The 21,852-nt window shown below is 34.4% G+C and overlaps 1 protein-coding gene across 2 annotated transcripts in view; it reads left to right on the top strand.

The window, feature by feature from the left end:
* The window catches only part of LOC150106412 (octopamine receptor beta-2R-like), a 305,732-nt gene that overhangs the window by 3,760 nt on the left and 280,120 nt on the right, over window positions 1–21,852 (top strand). The gene's annotated exons all lie outside the window — the stretch shown is intronic.

Raw genomic sequence — 21,852 nt, 5'->3', positions numbered from 1 at the left:
AGGTAAGAAAACTTGACGTAGTGAATGATATTTACACAGTATAAACATATATGACTGCAAGTTTTCTTGCTATATATAGCAATGATAAAGATCTCTTTCTGACACCATCATACCAAATACAGAAAATAACGAAAGGTGTTTTATCTTTTTGAATAGAATCTTTTTTTTTTCTTTCATGTAAATGTGAATAAGAGGAAGTGACATATTTTGTTTCCATATCTTTTACATATTCGTGCTTGACCAAGCATTAACAAGAACGGAAAGAAAAGCCCATTCTTTGTATTAATATTTTCCTCTAAGCTTTCATTTAGAGGTTATTTCAAGGTCTACATTAAAGTTATGATTACTATACAGATTGTTTCTAATTAATTAGGATTATGTGGAGGATTTCCGGACTCCCACATGCGGATATCCTTAATGGATTACTAGATTTTAAAAGTGAACTTTTAGAAGTGCGGTCATCAGTTTTATAAATGATGTCCCCCCCCCCCCTCCCAGCAACATATAAAAATATTAAAATTAAAAAATCAAAATTATTGTCAAATTTACAGTTTGAGCATTACATTATATAAACTTAATATACGTTTTAATTGTTTTAATAAAAGTAATCTATCTTAATCTAGATTTCTTCTGAATTATCATGATATTGTTCCCTTGGATATCCTGTTAGATCTTTAACTATCTGTTCTTCCAGCTGGAAATATGATTGAACAACATCTGTTTTCTTCACTAATGTATGCAAGTATGCCAGCACTTGACCTTGAACACTATGCTTATAAAGCAGCTTTACAAGTTCAATCAGCTGACTTCGCGATATCGTTAAGCAAGAGGTGGAACCACATTGAGTTGTTCATGTAATCGTGGTGTACGGAATTGCATTAGTTGACTGATGTAGTCACAAGGTGGCAGCAATGTAGATACTATTCATAATTTGCATGCTTCCCTCTGTGTATATAAATATTCCACTTATCTCAGAGCCTGGTCATTCCGAAAACGTTAAAGTAACAGATGTGCACGTAGAAAGAGCGTATTGAAGCTGAGAGATTTTATTAGGCCAAAGACTGTTCCAATACCATGTAATTTGGCTTAATGAAGAATGCTGCGATACATGCACAAACACCGTTGTACTGGGATCATAATCTACTTGAAGTTTAATGGGAAAATAAATTAAGTAAGCAGGCTGTGTGCTACCATTAGTTCAGGGTGTTTACCAGGCTATTACAGAACTACCAGAACAAGTGCACGTGCATTTTCAATGTTGTATGAATTTTTCCTGTTCAATTGATGGTTCGTGGATTTTATAAACGAATAGGAAATGTTTCCCCTACAGAGAAATAATAAGCGTACATTGGAGGAGGGTTGTTATCACGTTTAAAGCATTGTAAATGATATTTCACGAGCGATTTTAAACTTTGCAGTCTTTTAGTTAAATTTCCAAATGGTTAATGTCCTCTGGACACAACTGTTTTGTCTGATCAAAGAAAAATTCATCTGAAATTGCTGTATTTGGCCCTTCTTTTTATTCGGGTGATGAATTTGTCTTGAAAGGGGGACGGACAGAATTATTTCACGTCATTTTTCTGCCCATATTACGCTAACGCCAGAGGAGATCGCCATAAATATTCAACTCCAACCAACACTTAAACAGTTCTATAGCTCCAATTATAGGGTAAAACCGGCACAGAAATTGTAAATGGCAGATTGGCTCTACACAAACACTATCCAAACAAATGCAAATAGAATCATAGTTTCTTCTTTGAACGTTCTGATCACACACGCTACTGATGTGTTACAGGTTCTCGCGTTTGGAGAGGTTATAGTTGACAATCACGATATATGCATGGGGGATAACTGGTTAAAAATGCCCTCGTACTTCTAAACCACAGAGATGCAATTGGCCAGAAGGTACCCAACATGCCATCTCTGAATAATGGAATATTATATATTGAAACATGGATGATTGCCAGGGCACGATAATAGTGACGCGATGCCATAGCGTGATAGTTTTGATTACTCTAAAAGTAGCTCTAGTAACAACCCAATAGCAATATCAGTTTCTCAGATACAGGACTGAACTTGCAGACCTTTATAATTATGCTATCGCACCTTGATACGCTAGCATACGATGAAGTTGATTATTTGGGAGACATTTTATTTTAACGGTATATTTACTGTTCTCAATAATAGTAAATCTCGTAGCGCAAAAGAAGAAGAGGGACGGAAAATCAGAGTTACGGTGAAGAAAAATTATCAGTGGTAGTGGTTTCCTGGAATTAATTCCAATCCTTCTTAATGATACTTTATAGCTCTTCTAAGCATATTTTTAAAATTCAACCTTCTTCTATTAGTTTATTAATGACATTTCTAATACTTTTAGATAAATCCTCGCTGATTATAGTCATGTTCTTTACTGCAATATTTTTGCTTTCCTTGCATCTTTTGCTAAGTTCTATCTTATTTCTCTGTTATTTTATTTACCGGAACATAAGAAATGAGCTTTTTTTTCCATTAGTATCACTCGAAAAACAGAGAAAAAAAACACCGAAATTCTTTGTGTATACATTTTTCGTTCAGCATCTGAAAATAGAACAGCACATAAAGGCTTTAAGGTATAAATTGCCTTTTTTTCCTGAAATATCAGTTTCGCAGAGCATATTTTAAAAATTTTATTTCTTTGAAATGCATATTTCCACCTAATTTCTTCAGTTTTTTGCGTAATGCACAGCAAGTGTTAAATTGTATTTCGTTTATTAACATTTTAAAAGGGATATGCACACATAATGCCTCGTACTAAAGGACATGCCCACATCGATTTTGTTATTCAGCCGCTGATAAGCATTAAGATTGATTCACATTGATTGTGACTCTATGATTTAGATTTATTATAATGGCGTGAATGAATGTTAATAGACAACAGTCACCTCAGAGATGTAAGCTTAATTTTGTGGCAGTGCATTGAATATAAGATATCTTCCTTAAATCCATTTAAATTGTTGACAAACCCATCTAACTCCATATTTTAAGTATGAACAATTTGCGGAGTATAGACTGTCACTCTTGAGGACTGAACTAAATCTTACAAAACTTTAGTTTGTATAGCGTTTTCTTATTATTTCAAATAATAAATTTTTTGTTAGTCCGGGATACTATTCCTTGAAATGTTTGCTCTTCTAGTGACTGTGGTGATTCATTTTACCCTCATGCGCAATATGAATTCATTCCGAAAAAAGGGGGTTTGCATATCGAATCGTATGCATGTTGAAGATCAAGTTAACACTTTATACACTTAACCTTATAATTATAATTAGTTAAACTAATAGTAACTATTAGTTTAACCACCCTACTGATATGTGAAAAGTGGCATATGAGGAAAAACCCCACATGTTGCAGTCATCTTTTACGTGCACTTCAGTGCTATGGATTTAGTTCACAAACATCAAGAGAAAAATTAAATTGAAAATATAAGTTTTTTTTTTTTAAGTATTTTGTAAGTATGCAAAGTAATTTAGGCATGTTCAAGCTGCATAAGTTTCTCATATTGGAATTGGAGAAATGATATGAAGGATTTAATTATCCTGTCGAACACTGATACGCTAACGTAACAATATAGCAGATATTTTTATACATATGAAAGCAGACTGACATCAGAGAGAGAGAGAGAGAGAGAGCAAAAGTTCTTAGTAAACACAACATCCCTCAAGTTAAAAGTATGCAATCATGACTGATAATGAAGGTAATTTCGCATGTTTGCAAGTACTTCCGAAATATCACTTAATATTTGTAATGTACTACGGAATCCACTTAATCTGCACTAAAAAATAATTATTATTTAAAAATAAACTGTGCAATAAATGATTTCTAAAATGTATTATTCGGTATAAATATTTGTTAAATATATTTGATTTATATTAAATATATTTAATGAGCGGAGTAGCGCGCGGAGTGCCCTCTCGCGATGAATTCTTAGACTTCATGGATGTGTCCGTAATAATATCTTGTACATACATAAAAATAAATTTCTGTAATAAATTAAGTATCGAAACCAAATCTTGGCGATAAAGACAAATTCTGTCTGACAACATTTTGAAATTTTAGAACAGCAAGAATGATTATATATGAGCAGTCGAAATATTATTTCTCTGGTTAACAAAAAAACTAATTGATTTTCGCTTCTTTGTTAAAATTAAAAACATCTCTGAGCGGTCTCGTTGTTCTGAAGCTATGGTTTAGTTTCGTTTTCATGTCAGTAGGATGTTTTTTCGTATAAGTTATTTACATATTAAAATATACTTTCACATTATATGAGTAGATTAAACAACAAAACTGTGTTTATAATTAACATTAATTAATTAATATTAACTTCTACACTTAAAACAGGATTCACATTGTTCTGTGTACTTTTCTTTCCGCCATTACAATATTTTTTATATGTGTAATATATAATTTACGTTTTATTCAAAGAATGTTTATTGGAATCAATCGACCGTAAGATGCGGTGATTGATTCATTCAATCCAATACCCTTGGAGGGTAACGGATGGCAATGCTGTAGCCAACGAAGTTCTAACTGAGGCTCCGCTATTGCTGTTACCCTCCTGCCATGATCAGAGCTTTAATAGCTCAATAACACCTTATCCCTACACTGTCCTCTACAGATAACGGGAAGATGAAAAGCATTCTTGCTTCGCCCCTTTAAGCCAGTCCTTATCAGGACTTAAGGAATGTTTATTTATTTCTATCTCTAAAAGTATGGTTGAATAAAAACTAAGATATAAAATTTTAAATTAAATTAAATGCAAAATATTTTTCCTTGGGAATTAGCAGACTACAAAGTGGCTGAAGTAAAAGATTAGCGTGCGTTGTGAATATGGATAGAAATATTTAAGCGCCCGTAACATTGATATATGTAACACGAATGGCATACGGAACAGTAGCGATCATGGGAGCATTCAGATCACGTATGCTCCGGAGGATAAGCATAAAAAGTAAAACCATCCTTTACAAAAGTGGGGAAAAGATTTTCTCGCCTTTCGAAAAGGCACTGGGATAGATAATTGAAGCTGTATTTTCAGAACCAGCACTGTTATTTATTTTTACATCTCTCCACCAATGAAAAATGGATATTTTATAAATTAAACTCGTGACGTTCGGGACAATCATTCAGGACGAAGTCTGTGTCGCAATACTAGTATTAGAGAAAGGAAATTGCTCTTGGAAAACACTTTGTTTTTATTCCTTCCCATTTAAAATTCTTTTGATGTTTCTGTAGCAATTAACTTCATAAACACGAAGGTTGTGTGTGTGTGTGTGTGCGTGCGTGCGTGTGTGTGTGTGTGTGTGTGTGTGTGTGTGTGTGTGTGTGTGTGTGTGTGTGTGTGTGTGTGTGTGTGTGTGTGTGTGTGTGTGTGTGTGTGTGTTTGGATACTGAATCTTACTTACGATATCGCATACAGTCGGTTCAATGAGATTCACCGCTTCGCATCTAAGATGGGTGGCCTTGGGTGATGAGGCTATATATATTCCCATGGCTAGCTGCCAGTGACCTAGACATATTACGCTTAGAGGCTCAAATATGATACTTTTTTTTTTATTACCTCCCCATTACTCATCAAACTGGTATGGATCATCGCAAAAAAAAAAAAAAAATGTGAAACGCGTTACATTTTATACACTTCCTCCTACGAAAACAACAATATTTCTCACTGTTTGAATCCTTATAATCTCTTCTAGTGACTACCGAGCATTCATTAAAATCAACACCTGCTCTAACACGTTGTTACAAAAAAATGAAAAAAAAATAATACTAATAAAAAAGCGGATGTATATTGTAGCACAGTATACGTACTAATGTCACATCATGAATATGAGGAAAAAAAATCAGATGATGATTTCCCTGATGGATTGAAGCAAGACAGTCAGTGTTTTGACCCATAATATTGGAGTTTATTCTTTATATATATATATATATATATATATATATATATATATATATAAAGAATAAAATAGCCATCGAAACAATTCACATTAGGTTTTTTTTTTTTTTTTTTTATACTACGACAAATAAACACGCACACCAGCTCCTTTCTCGTTAATAGTATGACCTAAGAATTCATTACGGAATAGTGCCAAGATGCGTAGAAAAATGCAATTTTCTGGCAGTTATTTTTCATACAAGTTTTGTTTTTGAGATAGGTTTAAGAACGGCCTTAAATGAGTAGATAATGCTGGTTAGTTCCTATTTGGTTTATATTCGAACTCATTATTGAGATGGCATAACATAGACTCGTCTCGATATGTCACATATATTCTCTTCCCCGAGTCATTCATAGGACAGAACTAATCGCAGCGTCCATAGAACACTAGCGAAAAGATTGCGGCATTTACTCTTCAGATGGAGTGACATGTGTTCGATTTTCGCTTTGGATGCTTTTATAAGGATTTTAGAGATTAAGGAGTAATTCACCAAGCTCATACAGAGGTGGAAAAGTTGTTCATTCAGTCAAACAGACAATCTGAATGGAGAAAGACAAGCAAATACATACGCTAACACACACACACACACACACAGAATAGGCATAAGTACAAACTGAATTGAGAACATACGCAATTAAAAGACATAAATACAACCCCCCCCATAATTGCCCCAGTCAAATTCTCAAAGTAATTTTAGCTGTTTCAAAACATTAACAATCTTCATTCCTCTGAAAAGCAATATATGAATATTAGATTATAGATTCAGCTTTTCAAGGACAAGGGCTGTAATAACAATAAATGAGCCGGAATCCCTGCTCTATGATCCCAGTACTCTTTTTGTTTTGTTTTTTTCATATCACTTCAAGCCTACAATAAGTAAGGCGCTGTTGTGACATTCGAATTACCTATTACTCTCCTCAAGACATCTAATTTAATGAACTTCCTAATAAAAAAAAACCATCAGTTCAAAACAATAATTTTTTGTAAGAGATTTTTTTTTTAAACTTTGTATAACTATTAAAGTAACCGCACGTAGTTGACTGTTCCACATACGCCTGTGGGCTGCCTAGACGGTCAATAACTAGTTAAGACAGACTGTCTGCCTTAGAATTAGATAGTCTAATATGTTAAGATGCAAATTTCTAGACATACTTAAATACTTTCAGGAGATTTTCTGCATTTAAATTCAAACATTGGTTTTTTTCCTCCGAAAATTATATAGTGCCATTTAGGACAGCTGAGTCTAGAAACTTCGTTCCAAGTAGAAAATAAAACTCATTTTTTATGAGTTATTTCTTTGGAACAATAAGTCTGTTTTTTCTGCAGCTAAAAATCTCTAATTGCATCCAGATATTATAAAATGCATTATTCAGAGAAGTTTATTTTAGTACTCCATTAGAAGAAGTGTTTTTAGCGCTGTTCTAAATCCTTTGTTGATTTATTTACTTTATGCCTGCCATTTCTGTGTATAAGTATAGAGTAAGATAAAGAGGAGTATTAATAGATTTACTCTATTCAATGTGTGTATGTATTCAAACATTTTATTATTAAATATTTATTTATAGTTTACACGACATCTTAGATACACCAACCACAATAGCATGAGACGAGCAAGTTAGCTTTGCATTGTAATTATCCTTTAAGTCAACGGTTTTCACTGTTATATGCCACAATGCTAAACATTCAAGAGAAAGATCGTTACAGGTTCGATTCCAGTCACCGATTAGAGGAACTTTTTGTAAGTTGTTTATTCGGTTTCTCGAATTAGTTGGTCTTTGTTGCAGGCACGCAGTTTTCCTCCCCCCCCCCCTTGAGTTAAACCTCGCACCTAAAAATCGAAAATAATACCAGTTAAGGTTTAGGATCACGAGATGGTGGCAGCTGTCTGTCTGTTGTCATCCTCGAGTCTTCAAATGCATGTTTAGCCGCGAACTCGATTTTCAAAAGTTAGGGCTAAAAATGTTATGTCTACTCCTTTTAGTGAACAAAAGATTTTTTTTTTCATTTTATATTAATGTACGCTCAATTTTTAATAACGATCCCTTAATATTCTGATTATAAATCAGTCTATCATAGCCAGTTATATACCTTTTTAAGGTGGAACTCTAGGCCTCGCACGTAGGACGGTACTGGCAGGAAATCAAATCTAGTTGCCAAAAGTCTGTCGTTTTTCACTCAGTGGGTTCATCCTATGCTCGCGAATGAAACCAAGTGCGTATCGGTTTTAAAACGTCAACAATATATTGTGCTACTTTGGACAAGCCTGCGTGTCTAGACTGAGGATTTCCTAAAAAAGGAAGTTCTCGCCCACTAGGGAATCCTGCAAACTCAACTACATTAGTTTGGTTCCTCTTATGAAGGACGCGCGGATATCCGGTTGTTCCGAAAACAGTTTTTTTTTTTTTCTTCTTCCCATTATAGAAGTTTATCAGGATCCTCGTAGTTTAACTAAGATTTTTTGTTCATTTTATTTATCCTGATAATGTCAAGTGTACTTTGAGGAATAATATGCTGATATGAAACTTGGGTTAAAAGAAATTGGGCACCATAATAAGAATATTTGGGAAGTTACGCACTCTTAAATAAGGATTTTGTAAATTAATGGGTAGATATATGAAAGAATTTTGTTTTGTATTCTTAATAATTCACAGACAATTCGAAAGTATTTATTATTTGTTAGCTACAATGGGGAAGCTGATAGAATCACTTATACATCTAATATCTAACAGAATGTGTCCAAAAGGTGTACGTAATAAAAAGAAATTAATTATGTTTTCTAAATATAATTAATCTTCTTTCTATAAAGTTAATCATCTGAATGATTAACTTTATAGAAAATCACTGGAAATTGATAATTGAAAAAAAAATAGGTTAAACGAGTCCCACGTGATCTTTTGGTAATCAAAAGGCTGAATATTTTCAGCTAATAAAAGAAGAAGATAGGTTTGCGACATTCGTTTTCTTAGAAATTCTGTAAAGGAAGAACAGATTGATATTCAAGAAAACTTGAGCAATCGCTATAAGCTGAAAAAAAAAAAAAACTAAGAAAAATGGCCTTGAAAGAAGTTAGCCTCCGTTGTCACCTTCTTGAAACGGAAAATGGATTTTCTATCACAAGTCATATTGGCAGGTTTTTGCTCAGCTTGTTCTTCACCTTCTTTTGACGTACTATTGGACAATTGGAAAGTATTCGGCACATAAAAAAAAAACACGAAAATGTCATGGAAACATTCAACTGAATGTAAAATTGTGATGACATATTTGTCACGTGATAGGAAATGGCGTAATAATCTCACAGATTCCTGCCTTTATTTAATCTCTACACTCTGGACCTTACGTTCTTTCCTCTTGAATTCAAACCATTCCTTACTTTTCCCTCGTGCAGCTAGTGTCCTCGACTTGGTTTCCATTGGAAATCCACAGTGTTCAACTTTGCCATCAAAACGTTTTTTTAGAAGGAATATAAGGTGGTGAATCCCTTAAGCAAATCAGGGAAAACTACGGTAGAACTTACACTATTTCGAACAATAATAATTTAGTTCGGATTGGCATTCAAGATGGCAGTAATTGTTTTTAGTACTCGGTCCCCGATTTCTCGAAATTGTCGGTAGCTCTGAACTCAACTACCTCCGACCACTAAAACACCAGCTACCCCCCTATTTCCAAAAGTTTGATTTCTGCTCACTCCCTTTGGGAATAAAAGGCGTTAGTGAATTCATTCCTTTAATTATTTTATTATATTTTGTTAACAAAACTATTTTTGATAGTGTTCGACGAAGTGTGCCCAATATTAATACACTGAAGTGTATTATAAGTATTTCTTTTATTTATTTTTTAATTAAAACTTTTATTACGAAGACATCCGTGCAATAGTAATCCCAAAGGTATATAGCTCATCGCGATTTTTTAAAATAAACGTTGAAGTCCAAGTTAACAGATTATGACACGTGACCTTGTAGGTGTTTAACAAGAGAGCGAAACATAACGTTGCGCACAGACAATTATTTCCGAATACTGAGTGCGTACGGACATTTTTTACGGTCCTTTGATTCAAATGATCCAAAGAGGACTTCAGTTATTTAAGCTGTTGACAGTTTACGAAGCGTTCAAGATAAGAAGTATGCGGAAGTCATCTTAACTTCTTCGTCCAGATCTTAATATATAAAAAAAAAAAAAAAGATAAAAAAACTGACTGCGATCTTGAAGACACTAAATGACAAGTCATTTACCGAAGGTTGTTAGCAAAAGATCGTAAGTAGTTTATCCTGGCTTTATCCCGCAAGACGGTGGAGTGGAGGGTAAAAAGAGGAACGCTGGCTTAACGTTTATTGGAATGGACGGCCAACGTCAAGGCCATAGTAATGAAATACTGAGGAATAAGATGAGTTGATCTAAAGAACAAGAGGACCATGGGAGTACATAAGAAGGGAGGATAACTCGTTAAATAGTAAAGAAGATAAATCTTCTGAGAAGTACTAGTCGCACGTGATATATAAGATATCAATATCAAAAATGGGAGCATAAAAACTTGTATTATTATTTTTTTTTTATTCAAGTTAAAAAAACCTCATTTACTGTCACTCAAATCTTTCTAGCTTCATTAGCTACTTGAAATATTTTTGGATGATAAAAAAAAATAAACTTCTTTTGGTTACGATAAACATGTCAGGATAAAATCTAATTTGCATTCTTCCAACAAACTCTCGTTACCGGAAAGTCCTGTTTTTAAGACCAATCGACTTAAATTCTAAATTGTTTGCCATGTTCTGAAATGTCCTAGGTGGAAAGATATGGGTTCGAATCCAGTTTAAGACGCGGAGACCTTTTCAACTGAAAGTGACTTATCCCGTTTCATACGGAGGTGACAGTGTTTAATGTCTTCACTGAAGTTAAACAATAAAGATGTAATAGGAAGCCAACCTGTAGAAACTCACGACTATCAGGGTAATTTCTATCTTTTTTTTTGCGGGGGGGGAAGGGGAAGTGAGTATTCATATTGAATTTATTGAATTTTGTTTTATCCAAATACGAAAATAAGAGATATGTAAAATAAAATGTAAAAGATAATATAATATCCAAGTCAACAATCGTAATAAAAAGTAAAAGATATATTACTTTATAATATCAGTCAACAGTCATAATGCCAACTTCAGAAACCGTATATTTCTATATACATATAATAAAAAGGTATATTGTTAATTATTAAAATAATATGGAAAAATTAGAGCTTTTGAAAGATTTCTCTCTAAGTTACAAAACAAATTATATTTAACAATGAATTATATATTATTTTATTCTTTTTTCTAAGTGTAAACAAAGTTTGTACGTGAAATATCCTTTTCGAGGAAATACTTTATGGCAAATTTTGTTCATAGTTGGATAAAAGCTGAAACAATATAATTTCTTGTCCAATATATTCTCGTTTTCCCACCAGGCATAAACCGGTTATATGAGAACATTAGTTTACTTTAAGAATACCTGTTTGGTGAAACTGGGGTTGTCAACTGCATATTTGTCATCCCACTCAAATCCATGCGTCGCCTAGTCTAGGAAGACATGATCATTGCATTGGAGGATTTCTATTCTGGGCTGAAAAAGGGTAGTGCCACTAAACCAAAGCTTGTGTGTGTGGGATGAGACTTGATTGTCCCCATGAGGCTTCAGCAATGTCGTGGAAAGATGTGTAGTAATCTTTTTTTAACTAAGATTTTCCTTCAGCTTACTAAATTTACCTGTGATTTAGATTCTCTAGTGGCTAGACGATTTCCAAATACATCCAGAATCCATTATCTCACAAAGACATAGATTTAAAATGTATAATGTTAAAATGTTTAATGTAATGTTAATCTTCGACTACAGCTAGTGGATGAACTAAAGAATTTAATTCTATGTGTGTGTATGGGCGCGCGTTTTGTATTTATTCATTCTGTTTATCTTTATTATCTTGCCAAATCTCGTAATAAATGTATAATACAAATAGCAGATAATCTAATTAACGAAGGTTCCACTATGTTAATCTTTGTTTATAAATCTAGAAATGCTCTGACGCAACACTAGTGAAATTAACTCATAACTGCACATGCGCATTGCTGGTAAACTTTGTTAATGATTTTGTATGACAACAGAACATATTTCAGTACTAGAAGTTTCACTTCTTAGCAATTGAAATTAATAATTAATTACTTGCACGACATGCTAACAGTTTATGCGTTTCTTTTTTAACTTTTTTCCCCCTGTCAGGTAGTTTGCTTGATGTCTTAATATAGATAACGGAAAACCTCAGTACGTTAACGTATACCATAGGGTATAAAAATGACAACATTCTCAATCATGCGCACATTAATTCTTGCAGTTGAACATACCCTAATAGGACTCAATTATGCAAATAGTTTATTTGGATCACAATTTAATTTTCCTTTAGGAGATTGGAATCACTATATACTTGAAATAACTCGATCTTTTGGTAGTTTTACGTTAACTGTATATAGATTAGATATTTTCATACATTTGAATGTAGCTAGTTTCTTATAATTAGAACCCTTTCGAAGAAGCAGAATGAGGAAATTGAAGAGAGAAAAAAACGAGTTTTAAAATGTGATGTTTGTCTCATAACTCTGCTGAGAATTAATTACAACTAATTTGGCATCAAGAGACTTATGAAATTGTGTCGACTACAGAAATAATAAAAGTATTTAAAAGCGCACAGTTACCGTAACTCCATACGTTAATTAAATTTAAAGAAAATTAGCACGAGCTAATAACTCTCCATAAATAGAGACATTTAAAAATGAGACATTCTGCTGGTAAAACTGTGAAGTCAGTGAGTATGACTGCATCTGCTAAACTTAAGGGGAAGGAAAAATATGACGCACAAAGTAAGATTATTCTCCCTTCTGAAGCCTTATTTTATGTTGTAAATTTATTATTATTATTATTTATTTATTTATTTATTTAATTTTTTTTTTCGATATTTAGCAGGCGACTAATTTTATTTGGTAAACTTATAATTACAATTTTATACAAAAAATAATTATTACTTTATTTTAATCATTTTATTTGGTTATTATTGACCTTTTAAAAATCCTTGCATAGGTTAGATAATTTCGATACTAGAAATGCTCTGACGTAACACTAGTGAAATTCATTCATAATTGCACATGCGCACTGCTGGTAAACTTTGTTAATGATTTTGTATAACAGTAAAACATATTTCAGTACTATTTTTGCTTCGATTCCGATCAGAGGATCTTTTTTAAGTATTTCTTAATTTTTACTTAATCAACAGATCTGTAATATGGTCAGAAATAGTCATTAAGAAGCTCAAGAAGTATCTTCCTGTCGTAGTCTATCATTTCTAACTCGCAAAAGCTCTCCCAAACCTAATTATTTTGTGTCTCCTCTTAACAATCCTCTGATTACTTCATGTTGCATGTAAGGCGATAAAATTCTGCGCCTCGAATACTTCAAATTTAAGAAGAAATGAAACTATCATTTTTTACGGATTAAATCTTAATTAAAATTTAAATTGTAACAACTGGAATACTTTCTTCCTTTATATATATCTTCCATGAGATTTTAGCTTAGACAAATGACTAAATGGGTCTTGAAAGCAAAGATAATCTCAAATATGTCCAAGAAAAACTATCAACAAGTTCTAATTCTAATCATTAACGCTCTCTTAATTAGAAAACGCGTGAAATAGCTTTTTAACTAAGATATTAATTATTTTTTAAAAAAAGTCATTAATGCGAAATTTCATTTGTGCTTTTATTACTGTTATTCAACCAAAATATTACTCTCTTTATTCAAGAATTCGTGCTGATGATTTGCCTTTTAATACGCAGTTTGGTAACTAATTCCGTGCTTTAAATGAGTTTTATTATTACATCTAACCATTAATGTAGCACATTTTGTATTAGTGATTTTTGTTTGAGGACTTTCATCCCGTGAAATCGCCAATGTAATGAACTTGAAACATTAAAAGAATATTTATATTCTCACCTGTCTGCAATCAGCGAATTTTTATAGCTAAATATTAAATGCATGTGTTCTTATATCTGGGTAAGTTGTACTTAAGTCACTGACTGCTCGTATTACAATAATCATTAAGGCCTAGATTCCATCTGTAGTAACTCCCGTCCAAAATGAATATTGATAACAGGACAAAGCTTGCAAAATTTCAATCATAAGAAAGTATCAAACAGATTAGAAAACTAAAGTACAAAGTAGCATTGCAGGTATGCTTGCAATATTAAAGCGATTGATACCTAAAAACAAGATATATGAGAGAAGACAACGCTCAGTGCACACGATTAAAAGTAACGTTTCTAATACTTCGCTTCCTCTATAATGTAAGGGATACCATAATATTAGCAGCAACAATAAAAATATTAATGAAAATAACATCAATAAAATAGCAGCTTCTAAATTGCAGCTAACCTCTTGCTTTATCGGCATCAAGTTCATTTCACTTTTATATGCATTTTTTAGCAGCTCAATTCAAACCTTGAACAGAAAAACCTTTTTTTTTTTCTTCAGGCAGGCGAACAGGACGTAATCCAATGAAGGATAGTGGCAGGAATTTCTAATTCTTTGTGTTACTTTCAGCATAGCATTTACGTCCAGACCCCTATTAATTCTTTGGTTGTTCTACTTCGATGGCGTGTGTAGGGAAAAAAAAAAAGGTTATTTCCATTGGTTTAATGAAACATGAGTTAAATTAATGTTTATGAATTATTTATTTTTGTCGATTTGCATATTTATCTTATAAAACTTTTGTTTTTCTATTTCCCAAAGATAATTAATGCCATAAAAATATTTGCTACGATTTTTCCTTTCTTTAAGTATGTAAAATATTTATTGCTTACTGTTAAAGCCATCGGCCACAAATTTTCTTCGTACAATCCATGCTTCTTTTATTTCACTTAATTTACACAAACTTCCTTCTTTTTATTTTTTATTTTTTTTATTGCCTTCCTCATTACATTTTCGGAATGTAAATCGTTTTATGGTCATAACTCAGCGTACTCTAAGTGTTCGTATAATAGCTAATCTGCGGAATAAAAATTGAAGAAGAGTACATATTAAATGTATTCTCTGAAACCAAAATCGAGCAGCACCCTCTAGTGTTACTTTGTGCTAACTTTAAACTGCGACTGCATTGTAAAAAACGCTAACATTAAAAAGTAATGGATTATAAATAATTTAAATGCTGATAAATTTGGCATCAAGGTATTATTTTCTTTCCTTATTGGTTTGACAGTAGAGCTTCTTATAAACAAATAATCGTTTTCTTAAATAAAATTTCCACTCTATTTCAATGCTACCACTTTAAGGTACTCGACAAAAAAGACAACAACAAAAAAAATAATTATCGGTACCGGTTCTTCGTGTCAAGGAGATTCTTTGTAGGATATTATGGCTGTTTTAGGAAATAAAAAAATGCTATAAATAATTTTTTTTTTTTTAATCAGCACTTTCAGGAAATTATTGTATAGTTATTATGGTTTAAATAACAAAAATAAACAATTCGGAAGATATTAAAGAGTATTAATAAAGGATTATAACTATATAGACTGTATAATGAAATTACAAACTGTTTCGATATAGGGAAGGACTTTTAATATATTTTAATAACAGCTTGAATTCTTTTATGCTGCAATTTATTCAGTATTATTACATATTCGTGTAGAAGACATTAACCTATCAAAATTGCAATGTTTTTCGTTAAATAATTAAACTATTCTTATTGAATATCAAAGCAACTATAAAATTGCATAATATTTTAGAGACTACTCTGATATATTTTTAATATATCTTTTATATTTGGTATATCTTTCTTTCACCCAATTTTAATTAACATAGCATGTATTATTATAAGGAGCTTTACTAATATTAACTTGGTGGAGGGAAATTTGATCGGGGTGGAGACAATCCAAAAGTCTTTTTTAGGATTTCCAGGGTAACAAATGGCAATTCTGTAGCCAATGAAGATTTAACTGAGGCTCGGCTATTGCCGTTACCCAGCCATGACTAGAGCTTTTTAGCTCAATAACACTCCATCCACACAGATTTTCTTCATTCAGATGACGGGATGAAGAGTTAAGGACTCAGTCCATCGCCCAGTTCTTTTGAGAACTTTAAGATTAACTTGGTGGAGAATAACAAATTAGATGGAATCAATCGACGGTGAAATGTGGTGATTGATTTTATATGAGATGCCCATATAGGGTAACGGATGGCAATGCTGAACCAATGAAGTTTAACTGAGGTCGGCTGTTGCTGTTATCCTGGGTTAATGAGTTCGCTCTCTTAGGTTTTGCCCTAAGGGAGCAATTGAGTTACCGGGGAAAGTGTTCTCCGGCACGGCCCGCTGAGGGGTACTTGCCGGTGAATTATTTTCTTCAGAATGAGCGGTTTTGCTCGGTGGTCGAGTTTCACTGAGTAGAACCAACGCGGAGATTTGGACGGTCTTTCGCCCACGAATGAGTGGCCTAGAGATCGTCCGATATTTTTGAGATATCACATTTACTTAAACATACCGTGAAATGTGGTGATTGATTCATTCAATCCAATACCCTTGGAGGGTAATGGATGGCAATGCTGTAGGCAATGAAGTTTTAACTGAGGCTCGGCTGTTGCTGTTACCCTCCTGCCATGATCAGAGCTTTAATAGCTCAATAACACCTTATCCCTACACTGTCCTCTACAGATAACGGGGAAGATGAAAAGCATTCTTGCTTCGCCCCTTTAAGCCAGTCCTTATAAGGACTAATAAGGATTAACTGGGTGGGATGAAAAGTTATCCTCCATTTCACCTACTGATCACTCCATCTGGGGACTACTGAAAAATATCAAAAACAAAGACAGAGCCCTTCCCCCAATATTCTCTGACCAGGGCCTTGCTCACACAGTTGTAGACAAAGCAGAAGTTATAGCATACAACTTAGAGGAGCAATGCAGGCCTTCGTATGGAAACCTTGACTTTGACCACATATGTAAGATTCACAGCAAGGTCAGACACTCATTCAAACTTCCTATCACTAGCACTGACTATATTGCACCAACATCACCTGCTGAGATATATGACATTATTAAAAATTAAAGAACAAAAAAGCTCCTCGGCCAGACGGCATTACTAATCGGGTGATTAAACTTTTGCCCCGAAAAGCAGTAGTGCACCTGACCAGTATAATATATGCAATTTTAAGATTTCACTATTTTCCTTCCACCTGGAAACTGGAAACTGGAAACAAAGACCCACACCTACCGCAAAATTATCGTCCAATCAGTCTCATCTCAAATCTGGGTAAGGTTGCAGAGAAGGTCATCCTCTCACGACTCCAAACCTCAGTAAATGACCTAAACATCCTCCCTAAAGAACAGTTTGGTTTTAGGCAACACCATAGTACTACCCAGCAAATCCACAGAATTGTCGAATACATCACCACCAGCTACAACTGGCACCAGTGCACAGGCGCTGTTTTCCTAGACTTATCCAAAGCATTTGACAAAATCTGGCATTTTGGACTCCTGCACAAACTTATCTCAGCCGGTACCTCACTAAAAATGGTTCATTTAATCCATTCATATCTTCAGAATAGATCAATGCAAATAAAAATCAATGGTTCTACATCCTCCCAGCGCCACATCTTTGCTGGAGTGCCGCAGGGATCTCTACTGGCTCCATTGCTGTTCTCTATATACATGTCAGACATCCCGCACAATTCGATGACTTCCATTTTGGCCCTGTATGCGAACGATACGGCAATACTAACCAGATCTCTCAGACCCCATTTCATCATTACTAGAAAGCTTCAAGAAAACATTCTAAAGCTGGAGGGTTGGTTCTCTAAGTGGAGATTGGAAGTCAACCCCCAGAAAAGCTCAGCCGTTCTTTTCTCAAAAAGGCCAATGTCTCCTGTTACTATTCAATACTAAAATTCCCTGGCAGACAGAAACAAATTACCTGGGTATAATTCTCGACAAAAAGCTATCTTTCAATCAGCACACTAAGTCTGCGTGCACAAAGGCATCTAAAGCCATAGCTCAAATCTATCCGCTAATTAATAGAAATAGCAAGTTCAGCAACAGAATCAAATTGCAACTATACCTGATGACAATTCGTCCTATAATCACCTATGCCTCTCCGGCCTGGAGCCACGCCTCTAATGCTAACATTATGAAAATACAGCGAGTGCAGAACAAGTGCTTGAGAATGATTCTGAACGCCCCGTGGTATGTTAGAAACAATCAACTCCACAGAGACAAATATTCCCTATATTTTCTCTTTTCTACAATCCTTAGCAACCAAGGTTTTCCTAAAGACGTCCACACATCCCAACAATTTGGTTCAGCAAGCTGCAGCATAGGATCCAACGAACATATTCAAATATAGAAGACCAAAAGCTATCTTAGCCTCCTATAACGATGCATAATCTCCATGTCCATTCAGGGCGAGCAATCTACTCATAAAGTTTACCTTCACTGTAACCACAACAGATAGCGGGGAATATGAAAAGCATCTTGCTTCACCGCTAAAGACATAAATGTCAATTGTCAATTAACTGGATAATTTTAAGAGTGGAATGAAAAAGTCCTTTTTAGGACTTCCAGGGTAACAAATGGCAATGCTGTAGCCAATGAAGTTAATCAGCCCGGCTATTGCAGTTACCCAGCCATGACTAGAGCTTTTTAGCTCAATAACACTCCATCCACACAGATTTACTTCATTCAGATGACGGGATAAAGAGTCAAGGACTCAGTCCATCGCCCAGTTCTTATCTTATAAGAACTATAAGAACTATTAACTGGGTGATACTAACCAGATCTCTCAGACCCCATTTCATCATTACTAGAAAGCTTCAAGAAAACATTCTAAAGCTGGAGGGTTGGTTCTCTAAGTGGAGATTGGAAGTCAACCCCCAGAAAAGCTCAGCCGTTCTTTTCTCAAAAAGGCCAATGTCTCCTGTTACTATTCAATACTAAAATTCCCTGGCAGACAGAAACAAATTACCTGGGTATAATTCTCGACAAAAAGCTATCTTTCAATCAGCACACCAAGTCTGCGTGCACAAAGGCATCTAAAGCCATAGCTCAGATCTATTCGCTAATTAATAGAAATAGCAAGCTCAACATAGAATCAAATTGTAGCTATACCAGATGACGATTGGTCCCATAATCACCAATGCCTCTCCAGCCTGGAGCCATACCTCTAATACTAACATTATCAAGATACAGCGAGTGCAGAACAAGTGCTTGAGAATGATTCTGAATGCCCCGTGGTATGTTAGAAACAATCAACTTCATAGAGATGCAAATATTCCCTATATTTTCTCGTTTCTACAGTCCTTAGCACCCAAGTTTTTCCTAAAGACGTCCACACACCCCAACGATTTGGTTCAGCAAGCTGCAGCATACGAGGCAACGGACATATTCAAATATAGAAAACCAAAAGCTATATTAGCATACCATAGCGATGCATAATCTTCATGCCCATTCAGGGCGAGAAAACTACTCATAAATTTTACCCTCACTGTAACCACAACAGATAGCGGGGAATATGAAAAGCATCTTGCTTCACTCCTAAAGACATAAATGTCAATTGTCAATTGACTGGGTGAAGAGAGGATGATGGAATTAGAAAAATCGACCGTGAGAAGCGGTGATTAATAATACCCTTGGAAGGTAAAGGATGGCAATGCTGTAGCCAATGAAGTTCTAACTGAGGCTCGGCTATTTGCTGTTACCCTCCTGCCATGATCAGAGCTTTAATAGCTCAATAACACCTTATCCCTACACTGTCCTCTACAGATAACGGGGAAGATGAAAAGCATTCTTGCTTCGCCTCTTTAAGCCAATCCTTATAAGGATTGACTGGTATCACTTACGCATCCCCACCGTGGAGCCACACCGAGAATTCAAACATTCTAAAACTTCAGAGATTACAGAATAAGTGCCTGAGGATGATTCTGGATGCCCCTTGGTTTTTAAGAAACACCCAGATCCATAGAGAAGTTAATATCCCTTATATCTCTTCCCTTCTCCTAAATCTAGCTTAGAAGTTCTTTACCAAGACAAGCTCTCATCCTAACCTGTTAATCAAGGAAGCCTCGGAATATAATGAAGCGGAAAGTTACAAATATAAAAGACCAAAGTCTATCTTAAGTTCAGCTGACTTCACTGCCCTTAATGGGCAAGCATAAAGCTCACAAACACTCCATTCAAAGTTCTTTCATTACATACAAAGGGGAATATGAAAAGCAATTTTGCTTCACCCATCTAGCCAGAAATGTTAATGTTATTGACTGGGTGGGCTTGTTACTGAGGGAAACTACGCTGAGTTTTAATCCTTCGGGTAGCTCATTGTTGGGGGATCGCACGAGTTTTTGGAGATTGGCTGCACTTAAACAGTAATGCTGTAGCCAATGAAGTTTTAACTGAGGCTCGGCTATTGGCGTGATCAGAGTTTATAGCTCTAGATTACCTCATTCATACATTTTCTTCTAGAGGTAACGGAGAATATCAAAAGCATTCTTGCTTCATCCATCTAGCCAAAAAAATTACCAATCGTAAATAATGAAATTAGATCGGCCTATCTAGACATAAATAATAACGAAGAAAAGCAGCATCATTAGTGTCAAGTATACATCAGAATTATTTGAAGAGCATAAACTTAAAAAAAATCAAATGAATTCATGATCTCGCTCATTAAAAGTGGATGAGCGGACTCGTTCTTCAGCGAATCAGTTTTTCTGTACACGAAGTTTTTGTCTTGGATAACGAAATTGCTCTATATAATCTTTCGCGCGTATAATCGAATTTGGCAATGGTTTGCTACAAATTATATAATTAAGTAGTGGATTTTTTTGCTCGCTTCTAGATGATACAAAAAAGTTTAAATGTTCGCTTTACTGTTAATGAGATTGGACAGAAATTCTTGACGTCTTACTCAGTTTATTTCAATGGTATATATTGGAAAGGTGTTCTTTCTCTAATACCGAATTCTGTGATCCCAAAGTGAAATATTTCAGTTCTATCAGAGCCTTCATATTTCAGTCGGTATGGATATTGCCCTTTGGACGTAAAGATCTGAGTTCGAATCCTTCTACGACGTGATATAAATAATTCAAAGTAATGAAAAAATAATCTTTCTGTTAACGTCTCAATATCGTTGCGCATGCTCAGAAGTAGTTTCAAACGTTTAGGATTCAACGATGGAAGTCTTCATGCAAACTAAACAAAACGAGATAATCAAATTCCATTGAATCGCTGGCATCATTAATATTTTCTAATGTCGCAGACTGGTATTCTAGTAAACTAATAACGAATTTTTTTTTCTTACTGCAGGGATGAGTCATCAGTGACATCTCCGAGGAAATTATTCTTTATGTTTGAGCAGCTGCTGTGAATGGTGTGTAAGAATAAGCGTGACGATACGGAGCATAACATATAATTTCGTCATTGTAATGTGTAACTGTTGATAGAATTCCGGAAAACGATCATCGTCATTTATTTTTATTTTTTTATTTAACGAAATAATCACGCTGTTTTCAATGCGTTACAGGAGATTACGCTATGAACTTTATTTAATAATTGTGAGGAACTTCCAAAAGAGTTATTTGGTCCGAAAACGTTTTTTAATGATGTGAGAGAGAGGGTTTGATCAGTGCGATACGTGGCGGAATGTTCAAAAACTTTTAGAAAAACGCGACTGTTAAAAATTTAATTTAGTACTAACTATTTTTATTGAAGTACAGTTGCTATAAAGACCGGTAGAAAAACTTGCATTGAGTTGTCGTCTTTTAAACGAAGAGATTAAAAACAAAAGTGCACATTTACACTTTTTGCATAATAATCCTTTAAAATGCAAGCGACAACA

The sequence above is a fragment of the Typopeltis vanoorti genome, chromosome 5 (genome assembly GCF_054136105.1).
Source record: "Typopeltis vanoorti isolate ZY-2024b chromosome 5, IOZ_Tvanoo_1.0, whole genome shotgun sequence".
Taxonomy (NCBI): Eukaryota; Metazoa; Arthropoda; class Arachnida; order Uropygi; family Thelyphonidae; genus Typopeltis; species Typopeltis vanoorti.
This window is presented reverse-complemented; position numbering and strand designations above follow the sequence as displayed.